This window comes from Hyla sarda, chromosome 9 (genome assembly GCF_029499605.1).
Source record: "Hyla sarda isolate aHylSar1 chromosome 9, aHylSar1.hap1, whole genome shotgun sequence".
NCBI lineage: Eukaryota > Metazoa > Chordata > Amphibia > Anura > Hylidae > Hyla > Hyla sarda.
The window spans coordinates 151844552-151862051 of record NC_079197.1 but is presented as its reverse complement, the minus strand read 5'-3'; the positions used below and the strand labels follow the sequence as shown (position 1 = coordinate 151862051).

The 17500-nt window shown below is 43.0% G+C and overlaps 36 non-coding genes across 36 annotated transcripts; 22 read left to right on the top strand and 14 right to left on the bottom strand.

Annotated features, from left to right (window-relative positions):
• Positions 1 to 414: 414 nt before the first annotated feature.
• On the bottom strand, positions 415 to 487 carry TRNAR-UCG (transfer RNA arginine (anticodon UCG)). Its single transcript has one exon. It is a non-coding gene; the product is annotated as a tRNA-Arg (tRNA).
• A 242-nt stretch (positions 488 to 729) lies between these two features.
• TRNAL-CAA (transfer RNA leucine (anticodon CAA)) lies at positions 730 to 839 on the top strand. Its single transcript has 2 exons — positions 730 to 767; positions 794 to 839. It is a non-coding gene; the product is annotated as a tRNA-Leu (tRNA).
• Positions 840 to 953: 114 nt separating this feature from the next.
• On the bottom strand, positions 954 to 1026 carry TRNAR-UCG (transfer RNA arginine (anticodon UCG)). Its single transcript has one exon. It is a non-coding gene; the product is annotated as a tRNA-Arg (tRNA).
• A 788-nt stretch (positions 1027 to 1814) lies between these two features.
• Positions 1815 to 1924, top strand: TRNAL-CAA (transfer RNA leucine (anticodon CAA)). The gene is made up of 2 exons: positions 1815 to 1852; positions 1879 to 1924. It is a non-coding gene; the product is annotated as a tRNA-Leu (tRNA).
• Positions 1925 to 2354: 430 nt separating this feature from the next.
• Positions 2355 to 2464, top strand: TRNAL-CAA (transfer RNA leucine (anticodon CAA)). Its single transcript has 2 exons — positions 2355 to 2392; positions 2419 to 2464. It is a non-coding gene; the product is annotated as a tRNA-Leu (tRNA).
• Positions 2465 to 2895: 431 nt separating this feature from the next.
• TRNAL-CAA (transfer RNA leucine (anticodon CAA)) lies at positions 2896 to 3005 on the top strand. Its single transcript has 2 exons — positions 2896 to 2933; positions 2960 to 3005. It is a non-coding gene; the product is annotated as a tRNA-Leu (tRNA).
• Positions 3006 to 3985: 980 nt separating this feature from the next.
• Positions 3986 to 4095, top strand: TRNAL-CAA (transfer RNA leucine (anticodon CAA)). The gene is made up of 2 exons: positions 3986 to 4023; positions 4050 to 4095. It is a non-coding gene; the product is annotated as a tRNA-Leu (tRNA).
• A 430-nt stretch (positions 4096 to 4525) lies between these two features.
• Positions 4526 to 4635, top strand: TRNAL-CAA (transfer RNA leucine (anticodon CAA)). The gene is made up of 2 exons: positions 4526 to 4563; positions 4590 to 4635. It is a non-coding gene; the product is annotated as a tRNA-Leu (tRNA).
• Positions 4636 to 5066: 431 nt separating this feature from the next.
• On the top strand, positions 5067 to 5176 carry TRNAL-CAA (transfer RNA leucine (anticodon CAA)). The gene is made up of 2 exons: positions 5067 to 5104; positions 5131 to 5176. It is a non-coding gene; the product is annotated as a tRNA-Leu (tRNA).
• A 435-nt stretch (positions 5177 to 5611) lies between these two features.
• TRNAL-CAA (transfer RNA leucine (anticodon CAA)) lies at positions 5612 to 5721 on the top strand. Its single transcript has 2 exons — positions 5612 to 5649; positions 5676 to 5721. It is a non-coding gene; the product is annotated as a tRNA-Leu (tRNA).
• A 660-nt stretch (positions 5722 to 6381) lies between these two features.
• On the bottom strand, positions 6382 to 6454 carry TRNAR-UCG (transfer RNA arginine (anticodon UCG)). Its single transcript has one exon. It is a non-coding gene; the product is annotated as a tRNA-Arg (tRNA).
• Positions 6455 to 6695: 241 nt separating this feature from the next.
• TRNAL-CAA (transfer RNA leucine (anticodon CAA)) lies at positions 6696 to 6805 on the top strand. Its single transcript has 2 exons — positions 6696 to 6733; positions 6760 to 6805. It is a non-coding gene; the product is annotated as a tRNA-Leu (tRNA).
• Positions 6806 to 6925: 120 nt separating this feature from the next.
• On the bottom strand, positions 6926 to 6998 carry TRNAR-UCG (transfer RNA arginine (anticodon UCG)). Its single transcript has one exon. It is a non-coding gene; the product is annotated as a tRNA-Arg (tRNA).
• Positions 6999 to 7240: 242 nt separating this feature from the next.
• Positions 7241 to 7350, top strand: TRNAL-CAA (transfer RNA leucine (anticodon CAA)). The gene is made up of 2 exons: positions 7241 to 7278; positions 7305 to 7350. It is a non-coding gene; the product is annotated as a tRNA-Leu (tRNA).
• Positions 7351 to 8319: 969 nt separating this feature from the next.
• On the top strand, positions 8320 to 8429 carry TRNAL-CAA (transfer RNA leucine (anticodon CAA)). The gene is made up of 2 exons: positions 8320 to 8357; positions 8384 to 8429. It is a non-coding gene; the product is annotated as a tRNA-Leu (tRNA).
• Positions 8430 to 8584: 155 nt separating this feature from the next.
• On the top strand, positions 8585 to 8694 carry TRNAL-CAA (transfer RNA leucine (anticodon CAA)). Its single transcript has 2 exons — positions 8585 to 8622; positions 8649 to 8694. It is a non-coding gene; the product is annotated as a tRNA-Leu (tRNA).
• Positions 8695 to 8810: 116 nt separating this feature from the next.
• Positions 8811 to 8883, bottom strand: TRNAR-UCG (transfer RNA arginine (anticodon UCG)). The gene has a single exon. It is a non-coding gene; the product is annotated as a tRNA-Arg (tRNA).
• Positions 8884 to 9349: 466 nt separating this feature from the next.
• On the bottom strand, positions 9350 to 9422 carry TRNAR-UCG (transfer RNA arginine (anticodon UCG)). Its single transcript has one exon. It is a non-coding gene; the product is annotated as a tRNA-Arg (tRNA).
• Positions 9423 to 9895: 473 nt separating this feature from the next.
• TRNAR-UCG (transfer RNA arginine (anticodon UCG)) lies at positions 9896 to 9968 on the bottom strand. The gene has a single exon. It is a non-coding gene; the product is annotated as a tRNA-Arg (tRNA).
• A 242-nt stretch (positions 9969 to 10210) lies between these two features.
• Positions 10211 to 10321, top strand: TRNAL-CAA (transfer RNA leucine (anticodon CAA)). The gene is made up of 2 exons: positions 10211 to 10248; positions 10276 to 10321. It is a non-coding gene; the product is annotated as a tRNA-Leu (tRNA).
• Positions 10322 to 10975: 654 nt separating this feature from the next.
• TRNAR-UCG (transfer RNA arginine (anticodon UCG)) lies at positions 10976 to 11048 on the bottom strand. Its single transcript has one exon. It is a non-coding gene; the product is annotated as a tRNA-Arg (tRNA).
• A 242-nt stretch (positions 11049 to 11290) lies between these two features.
• On the top strand, positions 11291 to 11400 carry TRNAL-CAA (transfer RNA leucine (anticodon CAA)). The gene is made up of 2 exons: positions 11291 to 11328; positions 11355 to 11400. It is a non-coding gene; the product is annotated as a tRNA-Leu (tRNA).
• Positions 11401 to 11520: 120 nt separating this feature from the next.
• TRNAR-UCG (transfer RNA arginine (anticodon UCG)) lies at positions 11521 to 11593 on the bottom strand. The gene has a single exon. It is a non-coding gene; the product is annotated as a tRNA-Arg (tRNA).
• Positions 11594 to 12606: 1013 nt separating this feature from the next.
• Positions 12607 to 12679, bottom strand: TRNAR-UCG (transfer RNA arginine (anticodon UCG)). Its single transcript has one exon. It is a non-coding gene; the product is annotated as a tRNA-Arg (tRNA).
• A 242-nt stretch (positions 12680 to 12921) lies between these two features.
• On the top strand, positions 12922 to 13031 carry TRNAL-CAA (transfer RNA leucine (anticodon CAA)). Its single transcript has 2 exons — positions 12922 to 12959; positions 12986 to 13031. It is a non-coding gene; the product is annotated as a tRNA-Leu (tRNA).
• A 114-nt stretch (positions 13032 to 13145) lies between these two features.
• Positions 13146 to 13218, bottom strand: TRNAR-UCG (transfer RNA arginine (anticodon UCG)). Its single transcript has one exon. It is a non-coding gene; the product is annotated as a tRNA-Arg (tRNA).
• A 472-nt stretch (positions 13219 to 13690) lies between these two features.
• TRNAR-UCG (transfer RNA arginine (anticodon UCG)) lies at positions 13691 to 13763 on the bottom strand. Its single transcript has one exon. It is a non-coding gene; the product is annotated as a tRNA-Arg (tRNA).
• A 242-nt stretch (positions 13764 to 14005) lies between these two features.
• Positions 14006 to 14115, top strand: TRNAL-CAA (transfer RNA leucine (anticodon CAA)). Its single transcript has 2 exons — positions 14006 to 14043; positions 14070 to 14115. It is a non-coding gene; the product is annotated as a tRNA-Leu (tRNA).
• A 430-nt stretch (positions 14116 to 14545) lies between these two features.
• On the top strand, positions 14546 to 14655 carry TRNAL-CAA (transfer RNA leucine (anticodon CAA)). Its single transcript has 2 exons — positions 14546 to 14583; positions 14610 to 14655. It is a non-coding gene; the product is annotated as a tRNA-Leu (tRNA).
• Positions 14656 to 15086: 431 nt separating this feature from the next.
• TRNAL-CAA (transfer RNA leucine (anticodon CAA)) lies at positions 15087 to 15196 on the top strand. The gene is made up of 2 exons: positions 15087 to 15124; positions 15151 to 15196. It is a non-coding gene; the product is annotated as a tRNA-Leu (tRNA).
• Positions 15197 to 15631: 435 nt separating this feature from the next.
• On the top strand, positions 15632 to 15741 carry TRNAL-CAA (transfer RNA leucine (anticodon CAA)). Its single transcript has 2 exons — positions 15632 to 15669; positions 15696 to 15741. It is a non-coding gene; the product is annotated as a tRNA-Leu (tRNA).
• Positions 15742 to 16171: 430 nt separating this feature from the next.
• TRNAL-CAA (transfer RNA leucine (anticodon CAA)) lies at positions 16172 to 16281 on the top strand. Its single transcript has 2 exons — positions 16172 to 16209; positions 16236 to 16281. It is a non-coding gene; the product is annotated as a tRNA-Leu (tRNA).
• Positions 16282 to 16401: 120 nt separating this feature from the next.
• TRNAR-UCG (transfer RNA arginine (anticodon UCG)) lies at positions 16402 to 16474 on the bottom strand. The gene has a single exon. It is a non-coding gene; the product is annotated as a tRNA-Arg (tRNA).
• Positions 16475 to 16715: 241 nt separating this feature from the next.
• On the top strand, positions 16716 to 16825 carry TRNAL-CAA (transfer RNA leucine (anticodon CAA)). The gene is made up of 2 exons: positions 16716 to 16753; positions 16780 to 16825. It is a non-coding gene; the product is annotated as a tRNA-Leu (tRNA).
• Positions 16826 to 16945: 120 nt separating this feature from the next.
• Positions 16946 to 17018, bottom strand: TRNAR-UCG (transfer RNA arginine (anticodon UCG)). Its single transcript has one exon. It is a non-coding gene; the product is annotated as a tRNA-Arg (tRNA).
• Positions 17019 to 17261: 243 nt separating this feature from the next.
• On the top strand, positions 17262 to 17371 carry TRNAL-CAA (transfer RNA leucine (anticodon CAA)). Its single transcript has 2 exons — positions 17262 to 17299; positions 17326 to 17371. It is a non-coding gene; the product is annotated as a tRNA-Leu (tRNA).
• The last annotated feature ends 129 nt before the right edge of the window (positions 17372 to 17500 follow it).

Genomic DNA, 17500 nt, shown 5'->3' with positions numbered 1-17500 from the left:
TTAATTACAATGTGTAAAAGATGATTTCCACTTATCACTGATCTCCCACTTCTGAAAAAAAAAAGATTGCTGTTTCTCTCTCTAATCAACAAACATTGATATTCTTCATTCTCCGACAATAACAAAGGGATATTTAACATTTTTAGTGTTCCCAAGGGGGAAGAGGAAAAGGTATAGTGGCTGTGTTTGTGAGGATGGCCGAGTGGTCTAAGGCGCCAGACTCAAGAGTAGTTTCTTCCCCATACTTGGGTGTTCTGGTCTTCAGATGGAGGCGTGGGTTCAAATCCCACTTCTGACAATGCGTTTTTGGCCTAAGACACGGTCACGTGCCTCTAACTGATATTCTACTTTTAGGAGTCATGAGAGCACATTCTTACGAACGTTAAAAGAGGAAATGAACAAGTCAACCAAATGCGACCACGAAGGGACTCGAACCCTCAATCTTCTGATCCGAAGTCAGACGCCTTATCCATTAGGCCACGCGGTCTTGTTTGGTTGGCCTGCGTTTAGGATTTCGAACCACTTTAAAGCGATCCAAGATGAACTACAATGTGTAAAAGATGATTTCCATTTATCACTGATCTCCCAACTCTGAAAAAAAAAAAGATTGCTGTTTCTCTCTCTAATCAACAAACATTGATATTCTTCATCCTCCGACTATAACAAAGGTATATTTAACATTTTTAGTGTTCCCAAGGGGGAAGAGGAAAAGGTAAGGAAGCTGTGTTTGTCAGGATGGCCGAGTGGTCTAAGGCGCCAGACTCAAGAGTAGTTTCTTCCCCATACTTGGGTGTTCTGGTCTCCAGATGGAGGCGTGGGTTCAAATCCCACTTCTGACAATGCGTTTTTGGCCTAAGACACGGTCACGTGCCTCTAACTGACATTTTACTTTTAGGAGTCATGAGAGCACATTCTTACGAACGTTAAAAGGAGATGAACACGTCAACCAAATGCGACCACGAAGGGACTCGAACCCTTAATCTTCTGATCCGAAGTCAGACGCCTTATCCATTAGGCCACACGGTCCTGACTGGTTGGCCCGTGTTAAGGATTCCGAACTACTTTAAAACTATCCAAGATTAATTACAATGTGTAAAAGATGATTTCCACTTATCACTGATCTCCCACTTCTGAAAAAAAAAAAAGATTGCTGTTTCTCTCTCTAATCAACAAACATTGATATTCCTCATTCTCCGACAATAACAAAGGGATATTTAAAATTTTTAGTGTTCCCAAGGGGGAAGAGGAAAAGATACGGTAGCTGTGTTAGTCAGGATGGCCGAGTGGTCTAAGGTGCCAAACTCAAGAGTAGTTTCTTCCCCATACTTGGGTGTTCTGGTCTCCAGATGGAGGCGTGGGTTCAAATCCCACTTCTGACAATGCGTTTTTGGCCTAAGACACGGTCACGTGCCTCTAACTGATATTTTACTTTTAGGAGTCATGAGAGCACATTCTTACGAACGTTAAAAGGAGATGAACACGTCAAAAAAGTGCCACTGCTACCACGAAGGGACTCGAACCCTCAATCTTCTGATCCGAAGTCAGACACCTTATCCATTAGGCCACACGGTCCTGACTGGTTGGCCAGTGTTAAGGATTCCGAACTACTTTAAAACTATCCAAGATTAATTACAATGTGTAAAAGATGATTTCCACTTATCACTGATCTCCCACTTCTGAAAAAAAAAAAGATTGCTGTTTCTCTCTCTAATCAACAAACATTGATATTCTTCATTCTCCGACAATAACAAAGGGATATTTAACATTTTTAGTGTTCCCAAGGGGGAAGAGGAAAGGGTATGGTAGCTGTGTTTGTCAGGATGGCCGAGTGGTCTAAGGCGCCAGACTCAAGAGTAGTTTCTTCCCCATACTTGGGTGTTCTGGTCTCCAGATGGAGGCGTGGGTTCAAATCCCACTTCTGACAATGCGTTTTTGGCTTAAGACACGGTCACGTGCCTCTAACTGACATTTTACTTTTAGGAGTCATGAGAGCACATTCTTACGAACGTTAAAAGAGGAAATGAACACGTCAACCAAATGCGACCACAAGGGACTCGAACCCTCAATCTTCTGATTCGAAGTCAGACGCCTTATCCATCAGGCCACGCGGTCTTGTTTGGTTGGCCTGCGTTAAGGATTTCGAACCACTTTAAAGCGATCCAAGATGAACTACAATGTGTAAAAGATGATTTCCACTTATCACTGATCTCCCACTTCTGAAAAAAAAAAAGATTGCTGTTTCTCTCTCTAATCAACAAACATTGATATTCTTCATTCTCCGACAATAACAAAGGGATATTTAACATTTTTAGTGTTCCCAAGGGGGAAGAGGAAATGGTACGGTAGCTGTGTTTGTCAGGATGGCCGAGTGGTCTAAGGCGCCAGACTCAAGAGTAGTTTCTTCCCCATACTTGGGTGTTCTGGTCTCCAGATGGAGGCGTGGGTTCAAATCCCACTTCTGACAATGCGTTTTTGGCCTAAGACACGGTCACGTGCCTCTAACTGATATTCTACTTTTAGGAGTCATGAGAGCACATTCTTACTAACGTTAAAAGAGGAAATGAACACGTCAACCAAATGCGACCACGAAGGGACTCGAACCCTCAATCTTCTGATTTGAAGTCAGACACCTTATCCATTAGGCCACGCGGTCTTGTTTGGTTGGCCTGCGTTAAGGATTTCGAACCACTTTAAAGCGATCCAAGATGAACTACAATGTGTAAAAGATGATTTCCACTTATCACTGATCTCCCACTTCTGAAAAAAAAAGAGATTGCTGTTTCTCTCTCTAATCAACAAACATTGATATTCTTCATCCTCCGACTATAACAAAGGGATATTTAACATTTATAGTGTTCCCAAGGGGGAAGAGGAAAAGGAAAGGAAGCTGTGTTTGTCAGGATGGCCGAGTGGTCTAAGGCGCCAGACTCAAGAGTAGTTTCTTCCCCATACTTGGGTGTTCTGGTCTCCAGATGGAGGCGTGGGTTCAAATCCCACTTCTGACAATGTGTTTTTGGCCTAAGACACGGTCACGTGCCTCTAACTGATATTTTACTTTTAGGAGTCATGAGAGCACATTCTTACGAACGTTAAAAGGAGATGAACACGTCAAAAAAGTGCCACTGCTACCACGAAGGGACTCGAACCCTCAATCTTCTGATCCGAAGTCAGACACCTTATCCATTAGGCCACACGGTCCTGACTGGTTGGCCAGTGTTAAGGATTCCGAACTACTTTAAAACTATCCAAGATTAATTACAATGTGTAAAAGATGATTTCCACTTATCACTGATCTCCCACTTCTGAAAAAAAAAAAGATTGCTGTTTCTCTCTCTAATCAACAAACATTGATATTCTTCATTCTCCGACAATAACAAAGGGATATTTAACATTTTTAGTGTTCCCAAGGGGGAAGAGGAAAGGGTATGGTAGCTGTGTTTGTCAGGATGGCCGGGTGGTCTAAGGTGCCAAACTCAAGAGTAGTTTCTTCCCCATACTTGGGTGTTCTGGTCTCCAGATGGAGGCGTGGGTTCAAATCCCACTTCTGACAATGCGTTTTTGGCCTAAGACACGGTCACGTGCCTCTAACTGATATTTTACTTTTAGGAGTCATGAGAGCACATTCTTACGAACGTTAAAAGGAGATGAACACGTCAAAAAAGTGCCACTACTACCACGAAGGGACTCGAACCCTCAATCTTCTGATCCGAAGTCAGACACCTTATCCATTAGGCCACACGGTCCTGACTGGTTGGCCAGTGTTAAGGATTCCGAACTACTTTAAAACTATCCAAGATTAATTACAATGTGTAAAAGATGATTTCCACTTATCACTGATCTCCCACTTCTGAAAAAAAAAAAGATTGCTGTTTCTCTCTCTAATCAACAAACATTGATATTCTTCATTCTCCGACAATAACAAAGGGATATTTAACATTTTTAGTGTTCCCAAGGGGGAAGAGGAAAGGGTATGGTAGCTGTGTTTGTCAGGATGGCCGAGTGGTCTAAGGCGCCAGACTCAAGAGTAGTTTCTTCCCCATACTTGGGTGTTCTGGTCTCCAGATGGAGGCGTGGGTTCAAATCCCACTTCTGACAATGCGTTTTTGGCTTAAGACACGGTCACGTGCCTCTAACTGACATTTTACTTTTAGGAGTCATGAGAGCACATTCTTACGAACGTTAAAAGAGGAAATGAACACGTCAACCAAATGCGACCACAAGGGACTCGAACCCTCAATCTTCTGATTCGAAGTCAGACGCCTTATCCATCAGGCCACGCGGTCTTGTTTGGTTGGCCTGCGTTAAGGATTTCGAACCACTTTAAAGCGATCCAAGATGAACTACAATGTGTAAAAGATGATTTCCACTTATCACTGATCTCCCACTTCTGAAAAAAAAAAAGATTGCTGTTTCTCTCTCTAATCAACAAACATTGATATTCTTCATTCTCCGACAATAACAAAGGGATATTTAACATTTTTAGTGTTCCCAAGGGGGAAGAGGAAATGGTACGGTAGCTGTGTTTGTCAGGATGGCCGAGTGGTCTAAGGCGCCAGACTCAAGAGTAGTTTCTTCCCCATACTTGGGTGTTCTGGTCTCCAGATGGAGGCGTGGGTTCAAATCCCACTTCTGACAATGCGTTTTTGGCCTAAGACACGGTCACGTGCCTCTAACTGATATTCTACTTTTAGGAGTCATGAGAGCACATTCTTACTAACGTTAAAAGAGGAAATGAACACGTCAACCAAATGCGACCACGAAGGGACTCGAACCCTCAATCTTCTGATTTGAAGTCAGACACCTTATCCATTAGGCCACGCGGTCTTGTTTGGTTGGCCTGCGTTAAGGATTTCGAACCACTTTAAAGCGATCCAAGATGAACTACAATGTGTAAAAGATGATTTCCACTTATCACTGATCTCCCACTTCTGAAAAAAAAAGAGATTGCTGTTTCTCTCTCTAATCAACAAACATTGATATTCTTCATCCTCCGACTATAACAAAGGGATATTTAACATTTATAGTGTTCCCAAGGGGGAAGAGGAAAAGGAAAGGAAGCTGTGTTTGTCAGGATGGCCGAGTGGTCTAAGGCGCCAGACTCAAGAGTAGTTTCTTCCCCATACTTGGGTGTTCTGGTCTCCAGATGGAGGCGTGGGTTCAAATCCCACTTCTGACAATGTGTTTTTGGCCTAAGACACGGTCACGTGCCTCTAACTGATATTTTACTTTTAGGAGTCATGAGAGCACATTCTTACGAACGTTAAAAGGAGATGAACACGTCAAAAAAGTGCCACTGCTACCACGAAGGGACTCGAACCCTCAATCTTCTGATCCGAAGTCAGACACCTTATCCATTAGGCCACACGGTCCTGACTGGTTGGCCAGTGTTAAGGATTCCGAACTACTTTAAAACTATCCAAGATTAATTACAATGTGTAAAAGATGATTTCCACTTATCACTGATCTCCCACTTCTGAAAAAAAAAAAGATTGCTGTTTCTCTCTCTAATCAACAAACATTGATATTCTTCATTCTCCGACAATAACAAAGGGATATTTAACATTTTTAGTGTTCCCAAGGGGGAAGAGGAAAGGGTATGGTAGCTGTGTTTGTCAGGATGGCCGAGTGGTCTAAGGCGCCAGACTCAAGAGTAGTTTCTTCCCCATACTTGGGTGTTCTGGTCTCCAGATGGAGGCGTGGGTTCAAATCCCACTTCTGACAATGTGTTTTTGGCCTAAGACACGGTCACGTGCCTCTAACTGATATTCTACTTTTAGGAGTCATGAGAGCACATTCTTACGAACGTTAAAAGAGGAAATGAACACGTCAACCAAATGCGACCACAAGGGACTCCAACCCTCAATCTTCTGATTCGAAGTCAGACGCCTTATCCATTAGGCCACGCGGTCTTGTTTGGTTGGCCTGCGTTAAGGATTTCGAACCACTTTAAAGCGATCCAAGATGAACTACAATGTGTAAAAGATGATTTCCACTTATCACTGATCTCCCACTTCTGAAAAAAAAAAAGATTGCTGTTTCTCTCTCTAATCAACAAACATTGATATTCTTCATTCTCCGACAATAACAAAGGGATATTTAACATTTTTAGTGTTCCCAAGGGGGAAGAGGAAAAGATACGGTAGCTGTGTTTGTCAGGATTGCCGAGTGGTCTAAGGCGCCAGACTCAAGAGTAGTTTCTTCCCCATACTTTGGTGTTTTGGTCTCCAGATGGAGGCGTGGGTTCAAATCCCACTTCTGACAATGCGTTTTTGGCCTAAGACACGGTCACGTGCCTCTAACTGATATTTTACTTTTAGGAGTCATGAGAGCACATTCTTACGAACGTTAAAAGGAGATGAACACATCAACCAAGTGAAACTGCGACCACGAAGGGACTCGAACCCTCAATCTTCTGATCCGAAGTCAGACGCCTTATCCATTAGGCCACGCGGTCTTGTTTGGTTGGCCTGCGTTTAGGATTTCGAACCACTTTAAAGCGATCCAAGATGAACTACAATGTGTAAAAGATGATTTCCATTTATCACTGATCTCCCAACTCTGAAAAAAAAAAGATTGCTGTTTCTCTCTCTAATCAACAAACATTGATATTCTTCATCCTCCGACTATAACAAAGGTATATTAAACATTTTTAGTGTTCCCAAGGGGGAAGAGGAAAAGGTAAGGAATCTGTGTTTGTCAGGATGGCCGAGTGGTCTAAGGCGCCAGACTCAAGAGTAGTTTCTTCCCCATACTTGGGTGTTCTGGTCTCCAGATGGAGGCGTGGGTTCAAATCCCACTTCTGACAATGCGTTTTTGGCCTAAGACACGGTCACGTGCCTCTAACTGATATTTTACTTTTAGGAGTCATGAGAGCACATTCTTACGAACGTTAAAAGGAGATGAACACGTAAACCAAGTGCCACTGCGACCACGAAGGGACTCAAACCCTCAATCTTCTGATCCGAAGTCAGACGCCTTATCCATTAGGCCACACGGTCCTGACTGGTTGGCTCATGTTAAGGATTCCGAACTACTTTAAAACTATCCAAGATTAATTACAATGTGTAAAAGATGATTTCCACTTATCACTGATCTCCCACTTCTGAAAAAAAAAAAGATTGCTGTTTCTCTCTCTAATCAACAAACATTGATATTCTTCATTCTCCGACAATAACAAAGGGATATTTAACATTTTTAGTGTTCCCAAGGGGGAAGAGGAAAAGGTAAGGAAGCTGTGTTTGTCAGGATGGCCAAGTGGTCTAAGGCGCCAGACTCAAGAGTAGTTTCTTCCCCATACTTGGGTGTTCTGGTCTCCAGATGGAGGCGTGGGTTCAAATCCCACTTCTGACAATGCGTTTTTGGCCTAAGACACGGTCACGTGCCTCTAACTGACATTTTACTTTTAGGAGTCATGAGAGCACATTCTTACGAACGTTAAAAGAGGAAATGAACACGTCAACCAAATGCGACCACAAGGGACTCGAACCCTCAATCTTCTGATTCGAAGTCAGACGCCTTATCCATTAGGCCACGCGGTCTTGTTTGGTTGGCCTGCGTTAAGGAACCACTTTAAAGCGATCCAAGATGAACTACAATGTGTAAAAGATGATTTCCACTTATCACTGATCTCCCACTTCTGAAAAAAAAAAAGATTGCTGTTTCTCTCTCTAATCAACAAACATTGATATTCTTCATTCTCCGACAATAACAAAGGGATATTTAACATTTTTAGTGTTCCCAAGGGGGAAGAGGAAAAGATACAGTAGCTGTGTTTGTCAAGATGGCCGAGTGGTCTAAGGCGCCAGACTCAAGAGTAGTTTCTTCCCCATACTTGGGTGTTTTGGTCTCCAGATGGAGGCGTGGGTTCAAATCCCACTTCTGACAATGCGTTTTTGGCCTAAGACACGGTCACGTGCCTCTAACTGATATTTTACTTTTAGGAGTCATGAGAGCACATTCTTACGAACGTTAAAAGGAGATGAACACATCAACCAAGTGAAACTGCGACCACGAAGGGACTCGAACCCTCAAGCTTCTGATCCGAAGTCAGACGCCTTATCCATTAGGCCATGCGGTCTTGTTTGGTTGGCCTGCGTTTAGGATTTCGAACCACTTTAAAGCGATCCAAGATGAACTACAATGTGTAAAAGATGATTTCCATTTATCACTGATCTCCCAACTCTGAAAAAAAAAAAGATTGCTGTTTCTCTCTCTAATCAACAAACATTGATATTCTTCATCCTCCGACTATAACAAAGGTATATTTAACATTTTTAGTGTTCCCAAGGGGGAAGAGGAAAAGGTAAGGAAGCTGTGTTTGTCAGTATGGCCGAGTGGTCTAAGGCGCCAGACTCAAGAGTAGTTTCTTCCCCATACTTGGGTGTTCTGGTCTCCAGATGGAGGCGTGGGTTCAAATCCCACTTCTGACAATGCGTTTTTGGCCTAAGACACGGTCACGTGCCTCTAACTGACATTTTACTTTTAGGAGTCATGAGAGCACATTCTTACGAACGTTAAAAGGAGATGAACACGTCAACCAAAGTGTTCCCAAGGGGGAAGAGGAAAAGGTAAGGAATCTGTGTTTGTCAGGATGGCCGAGTGGTCTAAGGCGCCAGACTCAAGAGTAGTTTCTTCCCCATACTTGGGTGTTCTGGTCTCCAGATGGAGGCGTGGGTTCAAATCCCACTTCTGACAATGCGTTTTTGGCCTAAGACACGGTCACGTGCCTCTAACTGATATTCTACTTTTAGGAGTCATGAGAGCACATTCTTACGAACGTTAAAAGAGGAAATGAACAAGTCAACCAAATGCGACCACAAAGGGACTCGAACCCTCAATCTTCTGATCCGAAGTCAGACGCCTTATCCATTAGGCCACGCGGTCTTGTTTGGTTGGCCTGCGTTTAGGATTTCGAACCACTTTAAAGCGATCCAAGATGAACTACAATGTGTAAAAGATGATTTCCATTTATCACTGATCTCCCAACTCTGAAAAAAAAAAAGATTGCTGTTTCTCTCTCTAATCAACAAACATTGATATTCTTCATCCTCCGACTATAACAAAGGTATATTTAACATTTTTAGTGTTCCCAAGGGGGAAGAGGAAAAGGTAAGGAAGCTGTGTTTGTCAGGATGGCCGAGTGGTCTAAGGCGCCACACTCAAGAGTAGTTTCTTCCCCATACTTGGGTGTTCTGGTCTCCAGATGGAGGCGTGGGTTCAAATCCCACTTCTGACAATGCGTTTTTGGCCTAAGACACGGTCACGTGCCTCTAACTGACATTTTACTTTTAGGAGTCATGAGAGCACATTCTTACGAACGTTAAAAGGAGATGAACACGTCAACCAAATGCGACCACGAAGGGACTCGAACCCTCAATCTTCTGATCCGAAGTCAGACACCTTATCCATTAAGCCACACGGTCCTGACTGGTTGGCCCGTGTTAAGGATTCCGAACTACTTTAAAACTATCCAAGATTAATTACAATGTGTAAAAGATGATTTCCACTTATCACTGATCTCCCACTTCTGAAAAAAAAAAAAGATTGCTGTTTCTCTCTCTAATCAACAAACATTGATATTCCTCATTCTCCGACAATAACAAAGGGATATTTAAAATTTTTAGTGTTCCCAAGGGGGAAGAGGAAAAGATACGGTAGCTGTGTTAGTCAGGATGGCCGAGTGGTCTAAGGTGCCAAACTCAAGAGTAGTTTCTTCCCCATACTTGGGTGTTCTGGTCTCCAGATGGAGGCGTGGGTTCAAATCCCACTTCTGACAATGCGTTTTTGGCCTAAGACACGGTCACGTGCCTCTAACTGATATTTTACTTTTAGGAGTCATGAGAGCACATTCTTACGAACGTTAAAAGGAGATGAACACGTAAACCAAGTGCCACTGCGACCACGAAGGGACTCAAACCCTCAATCTTCTGATCCGAAGTCAGACGCCTTATCCATTAGGCCACACGGTCCTGACTGGTTGGCTCATGTTAAGGATTCCGAACTACTTTAAAACTATCCAAGATTAATTACAATGTGTAAAAGATGATTTCCACTTATCACTGATCTCCCACTTCTGAAAAAAAAAAAGATTGCTGTTTCTCTCTCTAATCAACAAACATTGATATTCTTCATTCTCCGACAATAACAAAGGGATATTTAACATTTTTAGTGTTCCCAAGGGGGAAGAGGAAAAGGTAAGGAAGCTGTGTTTGTCAGGATGGCCAAGTGGTCTAAGGCGCCAGACTCAAGTAGTAGTTTCTTCCCCATACTTGGGTGTTCTGGTCTCCAGATGGAGGCGTGGGTTCAAATCCCACTTCTGACAATGCGTTTTTGGCCTAAGACACGGTCACGTGCCTCTAACTGACATTTTACTTTTAGGAGTCATGAGAGCACATTCTTACGAACGTTAAAAGAGGAAATGAACACGTCAACCAAATGCGACCACAAGGGACTCGAACCCTCAATCTTCTGATTCGAAGTCAGACGCCTTATCCATTAGGCCACGCGGTCTTGTTTGGTTGGCCTGCGTTAAGGAACCACTTTAAAGCGATCCAAGATGAACTACAATGTGTAAAAGATGATTTCCACTTATCACTGATCTCCCACTTCTGAAAAAAAAAAAGATTGCTGTTTCTCTCTCTAATCAACAAACATTGATATTCTTCATTCTCCGACAATAACAAAGGGATATTTAACATTTTTAGTGTTCCCAAGGGGGAAGAGGAAAAGATACAGTAGCTGTGTTTGTCAAGATGGCCGAGTGGTCTAAGGCGCCAGACTCAAGAGTAGTTTCTTCCCCATACTTGGGTGTTTTGGTCTCCAGATGGAGGCGTGGGTTCAAATCCCACTTCTGACAATGCGTTTTTGGCCTAAGACACGGTCACGTGCCTCTAACTGATATTTTACTTTTAGGAGTCATGAGAGCACATTCTTACGAACGTTAAAAGGAGATGAACACATCAACCAAGTGAAACTGCGACCACGAAGGGACTCGAACCCTCAATCTTCTGATTCGAAGTCAGACGCCTTATCCATTAGGCCATGCGGTCTTGTTTGGTTGGCCTGCGTTAAGGATTTCGAACCACTTTAAAGCGATCCAAGATGAACTACAATGTGTAAAAGATGATTTCCACTTATCACTGATCTCCCACTTCTGAAAAAAAAAGAGATTGCTGTTTCTCTCTCTAATCAACAAACATTGATATTCTTCATCCTCCGACTATAACAAAGGGATATTTAACATTTATAGTGTTCCCAAGGGGGAAGAGGAAAAGGTAAGGAAGCTGTGTTTGTCAGGATGGCCGAGTGGTCTAAGGCGCCAGACTCAAGAGTAGTTTCTTCCCCATACTTGGGTGTTCTGGTCTCCAGATGGAGGCGTGGGTTCAAATCCCACTTCTGACAATGTGTTTTTGGCCTAAGACACGGTCACGTGCCTCTAACTGATATTTTACTTTTAGGAGTCATGAGAGCACATTCTTACGAACGTTAAAAGGAGATGAACACGTCAACCAAGTGCCACTGCGACCACGAAGGGACTCGAACCCTCAATCTTCTGATCCGAAGTCAGACGCCTTATCCATTAGGCCACACGGTCCTGACTGGTTGGCCCGTGTTAAGGATTCCGAACTACTTTAAAACTATCCAAGATTAATTACAATGTGTAAAAGATGATTTCCACTTATCACTGATCTCCCACTTCTGAAAAAAAAAAAAGATTGCTGTTTCTCTCTCTAATCAACAAACATTGATATTCCTCATTCTCCGACAATAACAAAGGGATATTTAAAATTTTTAGTGTTCCCAAGGGGGAAGAGGAAAAGATACAGTAGCTGTGGTAGTCAGGATGGCCGAGTGGTCTAAGGTGCCAAACTCAAGAGTAGTTTCTTCCCCATACTTGGGTGTTCTGGTCTCCAGATGGAGGCGTGGGTTCAAATCCCACTTCTGACAATGCGTTTTTGGCCTAAGACACGGTCACGTGCCTCTAACTGATATTTTACTTTTAGGAGTCATGAGAGCACATTCTTACGAACGTTAAAAGGAGATGAACACGTCAACCAAGTGCAACTGCGACCACGAAGGGACTCAAACCCTCAATCTTCTGATCCGAAGTCAGACGCATTATCCATTAGGCCACACGGTCCTGACTGGTTGGCTCATGTTAAGGATTCCGAACTACTTTAACACTATCCAAGATTAATTACAATGTGTAAAAGATGATTTCCACTTATCACTGATCTCCCACTTCTGAAAAAAAAAAGATTGCTGTTTCTCTCTCTAATCAACAAACATTGATATTCTTCATTCTCCGACAATAACAAAGGGATATTTAACATTTTTAGTGTTCCCAAGGGGGAAGAGGAAAAGGTATAGTGGCTGTGTTTGTGAGGATGGCCGAGTGGTCTAAGGCGCCAGACTCAAGAGTAGTTTCTTCCCCATACTTGGGTGTTCTGGTCTTCAGATGGAGGCGTGGGTTCAAATCCCACTTCTGACAATGTGCTTTTGGCCTAAGACACGGTCACGTGCCTCTAACTGATATTCTACTTTTAGGAGTCATGAGAGCACATTCTTACGAACGTTAAAAGAGGAAATGAACAAGTCAACCAAATGCGACCACGAAGGGACTCGAACCCTCAATCTTCTGATCCGAAGTCAGACGCCTTATCCATTAGGCCACGCGGTCTTGTTTGGTTGGCCTGCGTTTAGGATTTCGAACCACTTTAAAGCGATCCAAGATGAACTACAATGTGTAAAAGATGATTTCCATTTATCACTGATCTCCCAACTCTGAAAAAAAAAAAGATTGCTGTTTCTCTCTCTAATCAACAAACATTGATATTCTTCATCCTCCGACTATAACAAAGGTATATTTAACATTTTTAGTGTTCCCAAGGGGGAAGAGGAAAAGGTAAGGAAGCTGTGTTTGTCAGGATGGCCGAGTGGTCTAAGGCGCCAGACTCAAGAGTAGTTTCTTCCCCATACTTGGGTGTTCTGGTCTCCAGATGGAGGCGTGGGTTCAAATCCCACTTCTGACAATGCGTTTTTGGCCTAAGACACGGTCACGTGCCTCTAACTGACATTTTACTTTTAGGAGTCATGAGAGCACATTCTTACGAACGTTAAAAGGAGATGAACACGTCAACCAAATGCGACCACGAAGGGACTCGAACCCTTAATCTTCTGATCCGAAGTCAGACGCCTTATCCATTAGGCCACACGGTCCTGACTGGTTGGCCCGTGTTAAGGATTCCGAACTACTTTAAAACTATCCAAGATTAATTACAATGTGTAAAAGATGATTTCCACTTATCACTGATCTCCCACTTCTGAAAAAAAAAAAGATTGCTGTTTCTCTCTCTAATCAACAAACATTGATATTCCTCATTCTCCGACAATAACAAAGGGATATTTAAAATTTTTAGTGTTCCCAAGGGGGAAGAGGAAAAGATACGGTAGCTGTGTTAGTCAGGATGGCCGAGTGGTCTAAGGTGCCAAACTCAAGAGTAGTTTCTTCCCCATACTTGGGTGTTCTGGTCTCCAGATGGAGGCGTGGGTTCAAATCCCACTTCTGACAATGCGTTTTTGGCCTAAGACACGGTCACGTGCCTCTAACTGATATTTTACTTTTAGGAGTCATGAGAGCACATTCTTACGAACGTTAAAAGGAGATGAACACGTAAACCAAGTGCCACTGCGACCACGAAGGGACTCAAACCCTCAATCTTCTGATCCGAAGTCAGACGCCTTATCCATTAGGCCACACGGTCCTGACTGGTTGGCTCATGTTAAGGATTCCGAACTACTTTAAAACTATCCAAGATTAATTACAATGTGTAAAAGATGATTTCCACTTATCACTGATCTCCCACTTCTGAAAAAAAAAAAGATTGCTGTTTCTCTCTCTAATCAACAAACATTGATATTCTTCATTCTCCGACAATAACAAAGGGATATTTAACATTTTTAGTGTTCCCAAGGGGGAAGAGGAAAAGGTAAGGAAGCTGTGTTTGTCAGGATGGCCAAGTGGTCTAAGGCGCCAGACTCAAGAGTAGTTTCTTCCCCATACTTGGGTGTTCTGGTCTCCAGATGGAGGCGTGGGTTCAAATCCCACTTCTGACAATGCGTTTTTGGCTTAAGACACGGTCACGTGCCTCTAACTGACATTTTACTTTTAGGAGTCATGAGAGCACATTCTTACGAACGTTAAAAGAGGAAATGAACACGTCAACCAAATGCGACCACAAGGGACTCGAACCCTCAATCTTCTGATTCGAAGTCAGACGCCTTATCCATCAGGCCACGCGGTCTTGTTTGGTTGGCCTGCGTTAAGGATTTCGAACCACTTTAAAGCGATCCAAGATGAACTACAATGTGTAAAAGATGATTTCCACTTATCACTGATCTCCCACTTCTGAAAAAAAAAAAGATTGCTGTTTCTCTCTCTAATCAACAAACATTGATATTCTTCATTCTCCGACAATAACAAAGGGATATTTAACATTTTTAGTGTTCCCAAGGGGGAAGAGGAAATGGTACGGTAGCTGTGTTTGTCAGGATGGCCGAGTGGTCTAAGGCGCCAGACTCAAGAGTAGTTTCTTCCCCATACTTGGGTGTTCTGGTCTCCAGATGGAGGCGTGGGTTCAAATCCCACTTCTGACAATGCGTTTTTGGCCTAAGACACGGTCACGTGCCTCTAACTGATATTCTACTTTTAGGAGTCATGAGAGCACATTCTTACTAACGTTAAAAGAGGAAATGAACACGTCAACCAAATGCGACCACGAAGGGACTCGAACCCTCAATCTTCTGATTTGAAGTCAGACACCTTATCCATTAGGCCACGCGGTCTTGTTTGGTTGGCCTGCGTTAAGGATTTCGAACCACTTTAAAGCGATCCAAGATGAACTACAATGTGTAAAAGATGATTTCCACTTATCACTGATCTCCCACTTCTGAAAAAAAAAGAGATTGCTGTTTCTCTCTCTAATCAACAAACATTGATATTCTTCATCCTCCGACTATAACAAAGGGATATTTAACATTTATAGTGTTCCCAAGGGGGAAGAGGAAAAGGAAAGGAAGCTGTGTTTGTCAGGATGGCCGAGTGGTCTAAGGCGCCAGACTCAAGAGTAGTTTCTTCCCCATACTTGGGTGTTCTGGTCTCCAGATGGAGGCGTGGGTTCAAATCCCACTTCTGACAATGTGTTTTTGGCCTAAGACACGGTCACGTGCCTCTAACTGATATTTTACTTTTAGGAGTCATGAGAGCACATTCTTACGAACGTTAAAAGGAGATGAACACGTCAACCAAGTGCCACTGCTACCACGAAGGGACTCGAACCCTCAATCTTCTGATCCGAAGTCAGACACCTTATCCATTAGGCCACACGGTCCTGACTGGTTGGCCAGTGTTAAGGATTCCGAACTACTTTAAAACTATCCAAGATTAATTACAATGTGTAAAAGATGATTTCCACTTATCACTGATCTCCCACTTCTGAAAAAAAAAAAGATTGCTGTTTCTCTCTCTAATCAACAAACATTGATATTCTTCATTCTCCGACAATAACAAAGGGATATTTAACATTTTTAGTGTTCCCAAGGGGGAAGAGGAAAGGGTATGGTAGCTGTGTTTGTCAGGATGGCCGAGTGGTCTAAGGCGCCAGACTCAAGAGTAGTTTCTTCCCCATACTTGGGTGTTCTGGTCTCCAGATGGAGGCGTGGGTTCAAATCCCACTTCTGACAATGTGTTTTTGGCCTAAGACACGGTCACGTGCCTCTAACTGATATTCTACTTTTAGGAGTCATGAGAGCACATTCTTACGAACGTTAAAAGAGGAAATGAACACGTCAACCAAATGCGACCACAAGGGACTCCAACCCTCAATCTTCTGATTCGAAGTCAGACGCCTTATCCATTAGGCCACGCGGTCTTGTTTGGTTGGCCTGCGTTAAGGATTTCGAACCACTTTAAAGCGATCCAAGATGAACTACAATGTGTAAAAGATGATTTCCACTTATCACTGATCTCCCACTTCTGAAAAAAAAAAAGATTGCTGTTTCTCTCTCTAATCAACAAACATTGATATTCTTCATTCTCCGACAATAACAAAGGGATATTTAACATTTTTAGTGTTCCCAAGGGGGAAGAGGAAAAGATACGGTAGCTGTGTTTGTCAGGATGGCCGAGTGGTCTAAGGCGCCAGACTCAAGAGTAGTTTCTTCCCCATACTTGGGTGTTTTGGTCTCCAGATGGAGGCGTGGGTTCAAATCCCACTTCTGACAATGCGTTTTTGGCCTAAGACACGGTCACGTGCCTCTAACTGATATTTTACTTTTAGGAGTCATGAGAGCACATTCTTACGAACGTTAAAAGGAGATGAACACATCAACCAAGTGAAACTGCGACCACGAAGGGACTCGAACCCTCAATCTTCTGATCCGAAGTCAGACGCCTTATCCATTAGGCCACGCGGTCTTGTTTGGTTGGCCTGCGTTTAGGATTTCGAACCACTTTAAAGCGATCCAAGATGAACTACAATGTGTAAAAGATGATTTCCATTTATCACTGATCTCCCAACTCTGAAAAAAAAAAGATTGCTGTTTCTCTCTCTAATCAACAAACATTGATATTCTTCATCCTCCGACTATAACAAAGGTATATTAAACATTTTTAGTGTTCCCAAGGGGGAAGAGGAAAAGGTAAGGAATCTGTGTTTGTCAGGATGGCCGAGTGGTCTAAGGCGCCAGACTCAAGAGTAGTTTCTTCCCCATACTTGGGTGTTCTGGTCTCCAGATGGAGGCGTGGGTTCAAATCCCACTTCTGACAATGTGCTTTTGGCCTAAGACACGGTCACGTGCCTCTAACTGACATTTTACTTTTAGGAGTCATGAGAGCACATTCTTACGAACGTTAAAAAGAGATGAACACATCAACCAAGTGAAACTGCGACCACGAAGGGACTCGAACCCTCAATCTTCTGATCCGAAGTCAGACGCCTTATCCATTAGGCCACACGGTCCTGACTGGTTGGCCAGTGTTAAGGATTCCGAACTACTTTAAAACTATCCAAGATTAATTACAATGTGTAAAAGATGATTTCCACTTATCACTGATCTCCCACTTCTGAAAAAAAAAGAAGATTGCTGTTTCTCTCTCTAATCAACAAACATTGATATTCTTCATTCTCCGACAATAACAAAGGGATATTTAACATTTTTAGTGTTCCCAAGGGGGAAGAGGAAAGGGTATGGTAGCTGTGTTTGTCAGGATGGCCGAGTGGTCTAAGGCGCCAGACTCAAGAGTAGTTTCTTCCCCATACTTGGGTGTTCTGGTCTCCAGATGGAGGCGTGGGTTCAAATCCCACTTCTGACAATGTGTTTTTGGCCTAAGACACGGTCACGTGCCTCTAACTGATATTCTACTTTTAGGAGTCATGAGAGCACATTCTTACGAACGTTAAAAGAGGAAATGAACACGTCAACCAAATGCGACCACAAGGGA